This window comes from Adiantum capillus-veneris, chromosome 21 (assembly GCF_014529385.1).
Source record: "Adiantum capillus-veneris isolate H3 chromosome 21, ASM1452938v2, whole genome shotgun sequence".
In the NCBI taxonomy this organism is placed as follows: Eukaryota; Viridiplantae; Streptophyta; class Polypodiopsida; order Polypodiales; family Pteridaceae; genus Adiantum; species Adiantum capillus-veneris.
Window position 1 is genome coordinate 43947125 of NC_140951.1, and position 13704 is coordinate 43960828.

The following is a 13704-nucleotide window of genomic DNA, read 5'->3' on the forward strand; positions in this document are numbered from 1 at the left end:
TTCAATACTAGGTATGGGCACTATGAGTTCACAGTAATGTCTTTTGGTCTAACAAACGCTCCTGCAAGCTTCAATCGACTTATGCAAGATATTTTCAGACCTTACCTGGATGATTTTGTCTTGGTTTTCTTTGATGACATTCTGATCTACTCTAAGAACGAGGCAGATCACAAAGAACATGTTCGCAAAGTACTTGATCTTCTCCGAAAACACCAACTTTACGCTAAAGAGAGCAAGTGCACTTTTTGCTCGCCTAAAGTCCACTATCTTGGATTTGTCATATCAGCTGAGGGGATTTTAGTGGACCCAGACAAGGTCAAGGACATCGTTGATTGGCCTCAACCATCCACCGTCAGCGAAGTAAGGGGATTTCTTGGAATAACGGGATGGTACAGGATTTTTGTCAAGGACTATGCACGTATTGCTGCACCTTTGACGGAACTCCTGAAGAAAGGAATGAGGATTGAATGGAAGACCGAGCACGAGTCTAGCTTTGCCAAGCTAAAAGAGTTCTTGGTCTCGGCTCCTATTTTAAAGCTTCCAGATTTCAGCAAGGAATTTGAAGTAGCGACCGACACTAGCAAATTTGCTCTAGGCGGAGTTCTTACTCAAGAAGGAAGACCAGTGGCGTATACTTCGCGAAAGTTGAGAGATCATGAGAAGAATTATCCTACTCATGATTTGGAACTTTTAGCAGTTATTCATGCGTTGAAGTTATGGAGACATTATCTTCTTGGGCGCAAGTTTCAACTGGTTACAGACCATAAGATCTTAACATGGATTTTTACTCAACCTATTCTCAATATGCGACAACGACGATGGATAGAGCTGTTACAGGAATATGATCTTGACATAAAGTATAGACCAGGAAAGGAAAATGCAGTTGCAGATGGTCTTAGCCAAAAATCCTTTCTCAGAGCTATCTCTATTCCAAATAACCCTGTCTGGGATAGAATCAAAGAAGCATCTTTGGTAGATCCAGAGTACCAACGTATAGTATCTCTAGTCCAGCAGAATAAGATGCCTGAAGCTAAAGATTATTCTCTTATGGGAGGATGTCTTTACTACAGACATAGACTCTGTGTACCCAGAGACCCAGCTCTAAAGAAGACTATTCTGTATGAAGCACATGATAGCCCTACATCCGGACATCCAGGCTATGCTAAGACTCTTCATGCTGTCAGGAGGAGTTATTTTTGGTCTGGGATGAAAGGAGACATACTTCGCTATGTGAGGCAATGTCTTTCTTGTCGGTGGATAAAGGCAGAAAGAATCAAGCTACCAGGGAAACTTCAACCTCTTGACATACCCCAGATGAAATGGGAATGCATCAGTATGGATTTTGTTATAGGATTACCTTCTACAGGAGGTTATGACTCTATTTTCGTGGTTGTTGATATGCTCACAAAAGTGGCTCATCTAATACCCGTAAAGACAACCTTTATTGCTTCAGATGTTAGTCGGGTATTCATCAAGGAGATTTTTAGGTTACATGGTCTACCCAAGCGTATCGTCAGCGATAGAGATGCCAAGTTTACATCAAAATTTTGGACTTCTCTTTTCCAATCTATTGGGTCACAATTAGCCTTTAGTACAACGTATCATCCACAGACAGATGGGCAAACTGAGAGAGTTAATCAAGTCATCGAGGACATTCTCAGAGCCTATTGTTCGCAAGAGCCAAAGAAGTGGTTACAATATCTACCTTTGGTGGAGTATGCTTACAACTCTTCCGAACACAGAAGCATTGGAATGTCACCTTTCAAAGCTCTTTATGGACAAGACTATTTAGCACCACTGAACTTCTCAGGTCCAACCATCAGGGTAGAAGCCTCTAGAAAGATGTTAGAGGATATGGAAGCACAGACTAGGGCTATTCGCCAGGACATTCAGGCCGCTCAGGATAGACAGAAGCACTATGCAGATAAGAACCGTTCGGAAAGAACTTTCAAAGAAGGAGATAAGGTTTTTCTACGAATCCGACCAAAGAAAAGCAACTTATCTCTAGGCAGATATAAGAAGCTAAGCCCAAGGTATTGTGGACCATTCGAGATCGTTAAGGTTGTGAGTGACCAAGCCTACAAGCTAAAGTTACGTGCAAACTTGAAGGTTCATGATGTATTCCACGTCAGCTTACTCAAACCCTATATTCCTAACCCTGATCAATTCTTGGACTCAGATCAGATAGTCATGCCAGCACAAGGAGTTCTCGAGCTCTAACCTGACTACGTACTGGAAACAAGGGAAAGGAAGTTACGCAACAGAACTATCACGGAGCATCTGGTAAAGTGGAAGGATTACCCTGAAGAAGATGCAACTTGGGAGGACGAACCAACGCTTATAAAGGATTACCCAAGCACATTCTTGAGATGAGGACATCTCAATTTTTCACGTTGGGGAGGTTGTAAGGTCTCTGACCCCGATCAAAAAGAGCACCCTTGTACCATGAACTGAATATAATGGAATAAGTTACTATTTTTAGCAGTTTTCCAGATTCTGTCAGTGCCATGATGTTTAGAATGTTTTAAAGCTCCGAAATGTGAATTAAAATAATTTTTGTGAAAGGAAATTCCAAAAATAGTAAGTTTTTGGTCACCCGACCCGTCCAGTTTTGATCGTCTCGAAAAACTGCACCCGTATCCCGAATTTCCAAAAAACTGCATTTCGGACCCCGGGGGTTGCTAAATATGGCAGGTACTCGGGCCAGTATGCCTTAGTTAGAGCTTGCTATAGCAATTTTCGGCATCAAAATCCGACTCGTATGACCCGTTTTAGCCTAGAACCAATTTTCCTAAAAATTATCCGGGGAGGTACCGGGGGCCCGGGACTGTGTGGGAACAGGTTCCAGCCCACTCCAGATCAGCTTTAGCAGCTAGGGGGCGCCCTCTTGCTTTGTGGGAGTCCTGGGAGAGTTTCCAAGCCAGTAACTAAGTCTTAGAGTCAATTAAACTAGCCAACCCGACACTTGGTGAGTAGGCAACAAGACTTGCCAATGCAGTGAACTGAGTGCTCCTCCAGATGCTAATAGCAGGGCTGGTCGATTTTCAGCCTGTAGGAGCCTATTTAAAGGCCTGCACACACACACACACACACACATATGCTCACACACACACACACAATGCACACACACACACACCTACACACACTCTGGGAAGGTGCTGCCGGAACACACACCTTTGAAGGAGAAGCAAGGAGGGAGGTGCTGTCGAATTCTCGCCTCAAGAAGCTCGATTAGATCAGAGAATCGAGAGGATTATCAGTCCTTAATCACGATAACCACAGTCTAATTAATGCTTCTGCAAATCCTTTTCATTACCATCTAAATTTCTCGTCTATTATGCTTATTCCTAGGCGTAATTCTCTATAATCACTCTCTAAATTCTCCTTAACCATATTCTATTATGTAATCATCATCCCATAGCTGAATTATCAGCCATTCATCACTCTTAATTAATGATTAGTGCACGATTATTAGAATTTCTCTCTCTAGGTAGCATAGAAATTAATCGATAAGCTGGTAATCGTGTAGATTGATGAGAATCACTCTTTCTATCACGCATTAATATTGTAGCTGATTTAGATCCATCTCTGTTATGCATTAAAATATAATTAAGGTAAGATTAATCTGTCATTAAGTCTCTAAGAGGTGGTTTTTCTCACACCTATGCATGCGGTGATTCTGCACCCTCTAATTGCTAGGAAAGAGATTAATCGTGCTTAATTCATCTCTCATTTAATTCCATTAGTGAAATCCTATTATTCTTAATCATGTAAGCCGAGTAATTATCTTTAGAGCGAGTTCCCATAGGATTATGTGTCATCCATAATGATTGCTATATGGAAAAATCTAAACCTCTCATGTAGCAGGCATTGTTTGATGTTGCTAATCTATCATTTGGCTTGTTATGACGCTTACGGACATTAACTCGTTTCCCCAAGTTAATTACTTAAAGTAGTGAGTTTAAAATGACCCCGGTTAAGAGGACTCGCTTTGGCAGATCCCACGACCACGAGGCAGGAACGAGCAAGGTGAACGGAAAGGGAAACGCTCCCATGGAGGAACAAATACCGGCCATCTCACGGGCCATCGACGAAGAAATGGAAGAGGTAGATCATAATTTCATTCAAGTTGTTTAATTTAACATTGCACACGTTTAGTTAGGAATGAAAATATCCCCAAACATGTTGGAAAAATCCGACGAAAACCTCGGCATTGAATTCATTGTACATTAAGTTCTAAAGTAGGAAGGAAATGATTGATGGGTATGCTGGTTGCAATTAGGAAAGAATGTCTGCTAGGGAAAATTTAGCTCGACATGTTCATTTTATTTCCAATGTTGAATCAGTCCTGACCCCCCTACTAATCAAAGGGGTCAGAGTTCCTCGTTAAGGACTCTTGAATCCACGACTTGCTTTCTATGCGGTGGATACCCACGACTTGCTTTCTATGCGGTGGGAACCCACGTCTTGCTTTCTATGCGGTGGGAGTGTCCATGACGTGCTTTCTATTCGGTGGACATACCTAGTTGTATGGGCAACTAGGCGACAACGGGAGGAGTGAACTCTCGCTGGAGGGGGGATGTTGTACCTCCAGAACATTGAAACTTTTATGAATAAGTTTGAGTAGAATTTTTACTAGAATTCTGTCTTGGTGTTGTTTGCAATAATGGTTGAAGGGCTGTATTAACGAACAATGTGATTCGGAATTAAACAAGGAATCTTTATGTTGAACAACCTTTGTGGTAGTAATTAGGTCACACAAGGAAGTGTGAGTGTGGGGGTGGAAAGTGGGGGCTTGGCTCAGGTTGCCAATGCCTACGAGATGGGTGGTCCCGATTGGTCGGGAACTCTCTGTCCCCATTGTGCTTACTTCGATATTAGTAATACTCATTGCCCCTAGCCTCGGTGAAATCTCGAGAGTACGTGCCTCTGAAACATGGGGAAAAAGGCACTCGAGGTTTCTCTCCTCTTGGAAGGTGGGTCTTAGGATCGTTACATAGGTTAAATCATGCTTCCCCTATGAGGTGGAGCTAGATCTCCTTGCTAGTAGGCTCGAACTCAATTCACTTTGTGATGAGAGATTGTCCGCTAGATGAACCCATACCACTTTGTTTGCTTCCGCTATAGATCTAGTGGCCACCAGGTGTACCATCAGATCCGCTATTGAGACGACGGGGTAGGGACCTCACAGTTTTTGTGCATAGAAACACATCTAATCCAGACATAAAACAAGCTTCTCTAGAAAGATGGCGCTCCTATGATGTGGCATGAGCATTGCAATACCCATGGACTATTTATCCAAATTTGTAGTTCTAGGAGCTCATGTGGACGTAAATGTATAAGTCGCACTGACCATACACAATGGCATGGTAGTTGTAGGGAGTAGGTACATGGGATGCACGTGGGGTAGTAGTTTAGCCAAGTGTAGGCTATAGTTGCATGATCTGTGAGAGTATAGTATGCCACACAAAAGCTCTACATTAAAGTTGATCTCCATAAATTTTGGTGGCTACTTGGATGAGTATGTTGTAGTCAACGATGGGTGATAGGGAAGTTATGCGTAGGTTTCTTTCAATAGCAAAGCAAATCATGACATGACCCAATGGTAGTAGTTGCGAGTGAGTGGGTTGGAGGCACGCAAGAAGTTGAGGTATTAGATGTCAACTATAGACTCTCTTGCCAATAGAATGTGGACTAGAGTTTATGGCACGAGGCACAATGGAATTCTACACAATGTGGACGATGGAGAGGGGGAATGGGAACACACCTAGAAACACGCACACAAATGCCTCTCTATAGCCCCATGGCACTCATAACACCACTGTCCACTAGAAATCACCATCAAAACTGCACAATTCTGCAAGAAAACCACCGCTTTCGCACATACCAACGCACACACGCTTCTCGCCACAATCCAAACTACCACGCACTTGTAAACACCTCAATTTCTTGTTTTTCCTACACACAGACACATCTCTCTCTCTCTCTCTCTCTCTCTCTCTCTCTCTCTCTCTCTCTTTGTGCATCCATATCTTGCCCATTCGAGCTCCGATAGATGATGCAGAAAGACCTTCTCCACAACTTGAGTACTTCGCATCTATGCGCTCACTTAATCTCTGACTCTTTATTTGCAATTGTCCAATCCGGTACAGATCTACAAACCTCTTTGAACTTCAAACCACCATAACTTTCCCTCTAGAGCTCCATTTGAGGATCCATCTGGACCAACTTGTAGACCACACTGAGGGCCACATTTGGCACTCCCATTTTTTCACTTTGCACCCTTCAACCATCCACCTCTGATAGGCACCTTGGCATAACATTTCAGCCCTGAAAACCACATAAAGCATACATTTCCGCTGCTTCTAGCATGCTCTTGATCTTCCCCGCTGCCCAATCACTTTGACATGCCCTTGAGAGCCCACACAATCTTGCATTGTACTCTTTATAGCACCGACCAAGTTTGGCTGCACCAACGTGCTAGATAGCCATTCAAGAGATGTTGGGATTAATGCCGCTCAGTTAGGAAAGAATGTTGAAAATGCAGCTTGCATCAACCTGTTTAAGTCCCAAGGCATGGAGTCAGTATGACCTTGAACGACTTGGCTCTATCTTTGCTACTTCTCATATCAAGTATAGAGGGCGAGAGTTTCAACATGAGGAGCTAAAGAAATAAAATCGGCGTTGGTGCTAATGTTGGCCCTCAATGTAGATGTAGTTGGCTAGAGTATAGTCTTTTTGTCCCCATTATCCAAGCTCAGAAGGAAGGGAAGGGGGGGGGGTGGTTTGGGTGGTTTCACTATTTAGAGTTGTGAATGGGTGTTTCACATGTGCTCAACAAGGGGGTATATTTTAGCTCTTATACGGATTCACATCGATAGGAGGGGCTTTTTAATTCAATTTTCAAAAAATGCTATAAGTTTAAGAAAGAAGAAGGGGTTGGTTCTTTCAAATCTGTATCTATTAACCTTTGATTGCACGTGATACTCATTTATGGTGCACTTCCCAAATCTATCTACATTGCACGAAAGATAGAATTTATGAGGGAGAAAAATCTGAATGATTGATTCATATAAGGAAAAGGTTTGTTAACACAATAATTTCACGCATAAAATAGAAGACTCAGATCATGTTTAGAAAGAAGACTCATTGATTTTAAATTGCTATTATAGAGAGTGCAAAATCTATTGCAAATAACCCACGGACTTTTTGCATTGGAGAGTGATGTGGAGAGAAGGGGAGGTTACCACTCGATGATTAATGTGGGTACAAAGGTTTTTGTTATTCAACAAGGAGACAATGAGGTTAAAAGACAAATCACAGTAATTTGTCTCTTCTATATCAAAAAATCATCGTACCAATGGAAGAGAGAGAGAGAGAGAGGAAAGAATTTTTTTTGCTTCACCTTTTTCTTGCCTTGAAACAAAGGGATCATGCGAGATTCCTGTTATAAAACAAGTGAAAGGTAAAACAATACGAAAGTGATAAATTCATTAGTTTGAGTTTAACTAGAAATTTTAGTGTTCGAGAAGGGATCGCCTCAATTTAGCCTTGAGCCGGTTGAAAATCGAGACCAACCGGTTGCAAACCATGGTAAAGGAAAGAAAACCCGACAAAATATGTGAGAAAATAGTACAAAAATCCTATAAATTTTAATTTTTTTGCTAGTATTTCTAAACTCGGCCAATGGGTCACGGTTAATAAATGAAACTTTACCAAACATTGACTAGAATTAAGCTATAGAATGCAAGAAAAGTCAAGCCATGTGAGATTGTGAAATAACAAGTGATAAAATCATTGAGCCTACCAGACATAGTAGAAATTTCTTTTTGACATGCAATTTTTCAAGCCCCCTTTCATATGCTTTGTGTAATTCGATCAACTTATATAATTTGCCATATATAACGTTAACTCAAGGATATAAACACAAAAAAAGACATGCAATTTCAAGATTCTAGCATGTCATGTTTTTTTAAAGCACTTGTTTTGATAGGTAAAATAGCCCTTGACAAAAAATTAGGTGTCAATTTTAGGCCTTGATCTGAGTCTAGATCCCACTTTAAAAGCTCTACATCATTAAACTTTTAATTAAGAAAAACATAAGCACAAAGAATTGAATTAAAATAGCACCCCTAAACTTTAGAGCCCTATGCTCTAGATCTCACTTTAAAAATTCTACATCCTTAAGCTGTAAAGTTATAAGCCCTAAAACTCTAGCACCTCGGGGTGACCCTCCCCCTACATGTGGATCTTTGTTACCTTTTCCCTTTCTTTAATTCAAAGTTTTACTTCTATTTAAAAAAACTATAACTCCTCGTTGGAGACCTTCCTTTAAAAGTTCTACATCTTTAAGTTCTAGATTTAGCTTTAAAATCTTTAAAAATAAAAATTAAAAATCTCTAGAGATTAAAGATGTAAAGGATAGATCCCTTTCTAAAATTTGAATTAACCAAAATGACAACTTTAGTTTATTACCTTAAGTTTCAAAGGGTGAAAGAACTTCTTCAAATTAAAAGATGGATGAAAGAACTTATCAAAATGAAAAGATGACTCTTGGGATTTGTGGAGCTACCCATTATGCTAAGTTTTTATCGTTTAACCTCTAAAGGCTTCAACCTTTCATGCTTTCAAAGACAACCCAAAATCCTTTCTTTGGTAAATGAGCATTCATTTCATATTTCAAAACTCAAGACATGTCCATCGTTAGATTTACACACTCTTCATTTAAATGAGCGCTCAATATCTTATTTCAACGAATCATCATTTTTGGCCTATCAAAAAATGCTTGAAAATACAACTCAACTTCTTTGGCCTAACCAAAGGGCAAAGGCTATAGCGATGCATTATCTTTTTGCTGAGTAAAATATTTTTTAGGTTTTTATCAAGAACCACTATGTGGCATGATTAAAGTAGTTGGAAATGTGGACACTCTCCGAACAAGATGGGTATCCTATGAGGTTGGTAGAAGTAGGGATAAGGATTGGCCATGTGTAGACTATCTATTGGCTTATCGTTTATGGAGGGAGTGATAATACTTCTAGGGTTGCGGAGTCTCATCATTAGTCTTCTTTACTGCTTTGAAGTTTGCAAGTTGTTGGCTCCCAAACTTCTGTCGGGTAAGCGGGTAGTGATGGATTCTCTATGCGTAGGTCGCCCACGGTGGGGCTGCACCGCGTGGAGGTTCCCATCGCTATAGCCTGGGTTGCAGACGACTCGCGCCTTATGCTTCCTTTGCTCGGTTGTCTCTTGTAGCTGTTGCACTGTATAGTCCACCCATCAACATAAGCAGTCCTCAGGGCTAGCACTCAGCTGCACATGCCTGTAACCTTTTGCATTTCGCAAGCATTAACTGTTTTGCTGAACTGTTTACTACTTCACGTTGCTCAATTTTGACTTGGTATGTTTGTGACAAATTTTTTCCGCCCCTGCGTAGCGCAGCCCTGAACTGGGGAGCTTACTGGCAGATGTGGTTTTCCTACGGATGAATCTCTTTTAGGGTATGATTTATTTACTTACCTGAGTTTTGTTTCGAGTGTGCATTTGAACCTGTTTTGCTGCCCTAATGATGAAATTGTAGGTGGTGCACCGAGTCGGCATGTTCTGCATCCTCCTACACCCCTACTCTATCATCAATTTATATTGATATCTTCATTTGCATCGGCGTCGCAGCGAGGGTAAAGCCTGTTGTTATCGCATCGACGTCGCGGTGAGGGTAAAGCCTGTCGTCATCTGCTCCGACTTTGCAGTGAGGCTATTGAGGCATTATCTTAGGGTTTCACATCCTGTAGGTTTGTTGTTTTTGTCATGTTGCCATGTTCTTTTTTGTCGTCCGAAATGTCATCTGCAGTTTATTTGACAAGCAACAGGCTAATTAGCACTCTAATGTCAATGATGTTTGCAGGCTGGTTCGGAGATTGCAGATAGGCATTCGCTTTGGGTATATGCCGGGCTCAGGTGGGATCCGGTGGTGGTTTCTCGGGATGAGTCAAGAGTACCTACGGCAGTCGTCTTTGCAAAATCAGTTGTGCTCCTATGCTTTATCCAAATTGTAGTTTTCATGCTAGTGTATCACATAGCTGAGAATGAGCAGCAAAATGCCTGCCTTGTTGCATATTCTGTTGATGTGGGATAGTATCCGGGTTAGATTTAAGCCTCGTTGTTAAGTTTTAACTTATGTGCATAGGATTTTTGTTTTGCTGCCAGAGCAATTAAACAAATAAATCTTTGTGGTATGCTTGTTCTCTTTGTTGGTACGAGGGGGGATTTGTGATGATGTCTCGTTTATTGCCTGGATATCTTTAGATGTTTCAGATGAAAAGAGAGAGGACTGAGCAAGCTTTAGATATGGATGTGATTTGGAATACAGGATAAGCTATGATGATGAACACATGCCTATTATGGATTCATGTCCATTATTTGGTTATTTTCTATGAACTTATGCGTTTAAAAAAGATTCAAATTTTTCTTGGAAGTCAAAAATAAATTCTTTTGCCCAAGATCTAAAGATCTTTGTTGTATTAATGCAATGGCGAATGTATAACTTTGGGACTTTGCAGCAAGTTTTAAAGATGATAATGCATTATGCGATGTTTAATATTTTTCTTTGTCTAGCTTTGTGTCACGTGTGTAATTTTGATGGAGTAGTATTAAAAAATAATTCCGGCTTTTGAATGTTTTCATTTGGAGATTATCTGGGTTTCTTCTTAGAATATTAAGGTGATGTTTAAAGCCGAAGGTAGATAAAATTCCAAAATTTTGAAAATGCAAGTTGTTTTAATTTCACTTTTTTTTGTCAATCCTTGATATAAACTAGAGTGGATGATAAAAAAGAGTCCTTTATTAGAAATTGGTTGTCCCATAAAAAAATTATTAAATGATAATTTCATGCTGATTCATTTATAATAGCATAATACTCTTACTTATTAGTTTTACAATCCATGTTGAATTTTAAACAACTTTCCCATATTTTCAAGAATTACCATAATTAAAATTTGAGATTTTCATGATTCCAAAATTTTAAAGTTGTAGAGAAGTATAAAAAATATCATAAAAAATGTGTAATCATGAAAAAGAAACGTGAAGTTATTTTTTCCTTTTCTCTCCTTGATGATAGCATACTACTAACTCTTATTATCAATACTCTTTACTAAGGATGTCCATGTTGAACATGAAATATTTACTCTCCTCATCATATAAACATACAACCTTTATCTATCTTCTCTCCCCCCTTCCCCTATATAACAAATACTCTTATGTGCAATGATTGTGCTATTCTACAAGCTCTAAGTTTCTCTGCTGATGGCTTTTTGTGTTAAGTAAGGTTGCCTTCACCTACTTCAATGGATATCCCTATGGATGGTTAGTACATGCATTTGTTTTGTTGTTTTATGAGTTGTGATTAGCTTGAGCATTTAACTTAGAGCATTGACATGAACAATTTTATGTAGATGTAAGCTTCGATGATTTTTCATTGGCTGATCCAGTGGACTTAGAATCACCTTCATTGATTAACAAAAAACCTGAGAGTAAGAACAATAGAGCTGTTGTCAATTCACCTTTAGCTTGAAACAAAAATCAGTCATCCGAATGCTCTCCGCTTGGCAAGAAACTCAGTCCTAGAGGAAAACTGAACAAGGCTTCATCTTTAGCTATTAAAAAGGCTTTGATTTTTGTTAGAGGTAAAATTTACAGCTTGTTTATCTTTATTAGTCTTCAGTCCTTGACTTATCTAATGCTTTGTTTTAGATAAAGCTTCTAGATGCTTGGGAGATTCCTCATTCTCATCTTCTTTGATTAAGAACATAGAAGAAGGGAAAGAGAGCTTAATGCTAAATCTTTCAACTCACAGTTGACCATAACCCCTGCTTTGAGAAATTTGGCAATTTTTGAATTGCCTGAAACTGCAAATTTTAGGTTTTCTCTAGAAGGGAAAGTTCTATGTAAGTATGGAACTTACAAAATTCCCAAGTCTAACTATGGTAGATATCTACGCGCTGATCTTCTTGACAAGGAATCTCGCCATATAGTAACCTTTGTTGTGACTGAGATATATCTTTTAGAGTTTATTGAGGCTTTTGCTATTACGAGACTGGGAACCCTCCTGTTGTAGTGGTTAGATGCAATTGGGATAGCTAGTGTAATGGTTAATTATGTACTGGCTATTTATTTTTCTAATTGAGTTGATGATGATAATTTTGTAGAGTGGAAGCGAGGAGTTGATGAAGAGGCACCGACAATTACTCTTGGCCATTTTATATTCGCAGAATATTTTAGAATTTCATTTCAATAAGCCACTATGGCTCTGTAAATAATTGTAGTGGAAACTCCCCTTATGGGTCATACAAGAACTAATGAGCTTCACTCATTTAAAAAGTGAAGTGGTTGTAAAAAGAGGGGCCTCAATTTTTGGCACCTAAACTCACAAATAATATATTAAATACCAACTCCACAAGACAGGTGCCATGGAATTTGGGATTAGATTTAGGCCTTTCTCTTGAAGATTCTCTTCTCTACTCTCTTATGCTATGCTCTATTTGCTGTGTACTCTCTATCAAGTCTCCATCCCTTACAATTCTGAGTCTCTAGTTTCGCTTCTTCTATTAATGAGGAGCGGAGAGTTTCTTGACTAATCAAGACCATCCATCCTTAACTGGCAACCTGAGCCAGTCTCCACTTTCCACCCCCACACTCACACTTTATTTTTCTTGTTTTCCAATTGCTACAACATGATTGATCATACACAAAGTTTTTATGGTTTCCATCACAAGTTCGTTAAGACATCCCTTCAACCATTATCAAATCGGCACCAAGACAATCTTTCCTAGAAGAAAAACAACATACTACTCTTCTTTATTGAAATATCTAAACCCCAAGAATTCACTCCTCTTGGCGAGAGTTTATTGCTCTCGGTGTCTTTAGTTGCCCATACAACTAAATTGTCTTGCAACCTGGGTACCAACCCGCAGTGCCTAGCTTGCAACCTGGGCACCAACCTGTAAGTATTATCTTGCATTTCTAGGTACCAACCCGCAAGATGTGTGCAACCATATGCAGTGCTTTAGTGTTCACTCTGCTAAGTTCTCCTCCCTAGATATCAAAGGGAATTTTGACTATATCAATAAAGGATTTTTGAAGGGAGAAGATTCGAGAGTTCTTCTACTAGACAAACATTTATTTCCTATGATCAAACAGACTACTTTCCAAACAATCTTTCCCTATTAATACAGCTTAAGAAACTTAACAAGTTCAATTGATGCGGTTTTGAATTGGGAATGACCCAATGTTTAGGTAGTTTTCCCCTTCCTATTTACTCGTGATGCAAGGAACAAAAAAGAAATTTCCTACTTGTTCTTGAGCAATAACGTCACTTTGTGGGATAAGTGGCATATCCCTCATTCATAGGAGCCTTTCCTTTGCCTTTACCATCACTGGTTTCGGCTTCGTGATCGTGTGATCCACCATAGCGAGTTCTCTTGGGTGCCATTCCCACTACTAGATACTTTATAAGTGTTTTAATTCCAAAACATGTATGTTATTCCACATATCAAACCAAAAACATATGATTTCTTAATCGTTCCATAATCTTATGATAAACATGCATTATAACTCATACACAAATCACATGATTAATCACTAATATCTACCTACAAGAACAATCCATCATTTTTGTCGGACAAAATTCTTGAATATGATTAGCTAATTCAT